Below are 2,328 nucleotides of genomic sequence, written 5' to 3' on the forward strand. Positions count from 1 at the left end.
GACCTCCTGGGACGTCCCTCAAGCAAGAAGGAGTTTCCTATTAAGGATCCTGAGGAATCTAAGGCTCATCTAGAGACCATAGAGATTCCATTAAATCTCCTTCTGCCATTCATGAGCTCTGAAGAATATTCTTCCTCTGAAGAGGATGAAGATGTGACTGGAGAGAAAATTGCTCAATATTTAGGAGCAATCATGAAGCTGAATGCCAAGCTGTTTGGTAATGAGACTTGGGAAAGTGAACCTCCCTTGCTCATTAGTGAACTAGATACTTGGATTCAGAGAACTTTACCTCAAAAGAAGCAAGATCCTGGCAAGTTCTCAATACATTGTACCATTGGCACCATGAGCTTTGAAGAAGCTCTATGTGATCTGGGGTCAGGGATAAATCTTATGCCACTCTCTGTAATACGTGCTAGTAAAGGTTGAAGGCCTTTATATCCCTACTGATTTCATAATCCTAGATACTAGGAAGGAAGATGATGAATGCATTATCCTAGGAAGACCTTTCCTAGCCACAGCAGAAGCTGTGATAGATGTCAACAGAGGAGAGCTAGTCCTTCAATTAAATGGGGACTACCTTGTGTTTAAGGCACATGGCCATCCCTCTGTGACAAAAGAGAGTAAGCATGAAGAGCTTCTCTCAGTTCAAGGTCAAGAAGAAGCCACACAGTCAAACTCTAAGTTTGGTGTTGTGAGGCCACAACCAAACTCTAAGTTTGGTGTTAAGATTCCATATCCAAACTCTAAGTTTGGTGTGGACAACCATACACTAACATTGACCTGATCACCTTGTGGCTCCATGAGAGCCACTGTCAAGCTATTGACATTAAAGAAGCGCTTGTTGGGAGGCAACCCAACTTTATTTATCTAATTTTATTTTATTTTGTTTCTTTGTTATTTTTGTGTTTAATTAGGTACATGATCATGAGGAGTCACGAAAAAAAAAATCAAAAAAATTAAAAACAGAGTCAAAAACAGAAGAAAAAAATTTTCACCCTGGAGGTAGCGCAGACTGGCGTTCAACGCCAGTAAGGTGCATCTTTCTGGCGTTCAACGCCAGAACAACAGAGCACCATTCTGGCGCTGAACGCCCAAAACAAGCAACAACCTGGCGTTAAACGCCAGGATGGTGCACAGAGAGGACAAACTGGCGTTGAACGCCAGGAACAAGCATGAAACTGGCGTTCAACGCCAGAAACATGCATTACATGGGCGTTGAACGCCCAGAACGTGCATCAATGGGCGTTTGAACGCCAGAATGATGCATGAAGGCATGTTACATGCCTATATGGTGAAGGAATGGTATTTGTTTTCACCTCAGGATCTGTGGACCCCACAGGATCCCCAATTCAGGATCTGTGGACCCCACAGGATCCCCACCTAACATATTCCCTCCTTACCTTTTAATCCTAATCACACTCTCCTAATCCAAATTTCACCCTTCCCCATGTCACACGTCCCAAACACCTCTCACCAATCACCTCAACTCCTCTTCCCAATTACCCCATTCACCATTCACATCAACCCACTCTTCCCCATAAACCCCACCTACCTTCATAAAATTCAAACCAATTTCCCTCCCATTCCCACCCAAATGGCCGAACCCACCTACCCCCCTCTCCCTATAAATAACCTTCCATTCTTCTTCATTTTCACACAATACAAACCCCTTCTTCCCCATATAGCCGAACCACTTCTCTCCCTCTCTTCCACATTCTCCTCTTCTTCTTCTACTTTTCTTTTCTTTTATTGCTCGAGGGCGAGCAATATTTTAAGTTTGGTGTGGTAAAAGCATAAGCTTTTTGTTTTTCCATTACCAATGGCACCTAAGACCGGAATTTCCTCAAGAAAAGGAAAAGGGAAAGCAAAAGCTTCCACCTCCGAGTCATGGGAGATGGAAAGATTCATCTCCAAGAGCCATCAAGACCACTTCTATGATGTTGTGGCAAAGAAGAAGGTGATCCCTGAGGTCCCTTTCAAGCTCAAAAAGAATGAGTATCCGGAAATCCGACATGAAATCCAAAGAAGAGGGTGGGAAGTCATAACCAACCCAATGCAACAAGTCGGATTATTGATGGTTCAAGAGTTCTATGCCAATGCATGGATCACTAGGAACCATGACCAAGGTATGAACCCAAGCCCAAAGAATTATCTCACAATGGTTAGGGGGAAATACTTGGATTTTAGTCCGGAAAATGTGAGGTTGGCGTTTCATTTGCCTATGATGCAAGGAAATGAACGCCCCTACACAAGAAGGGTCAACTTTAATCAAAGGTTGGACCAAGTCCTAATGGACATATGTGTGGAAGGCGCCCAATGGAGAATAGA

This window comes from Arachis duranensis, chromosome 4 (genome assembly GCF_000817695.3).
Source record: "Arachis duranensis cultivar V14167 chromosome 4, aradu.V14167.gnm2.J7QH, whole genome shotgun sequence".
Lineage (NCBI taxonomy): Eukaryota > Viridiplantae > Streptophyta > Magnoliopsida > Fabales > Fabaceae > Arachis > Arachis duranensis.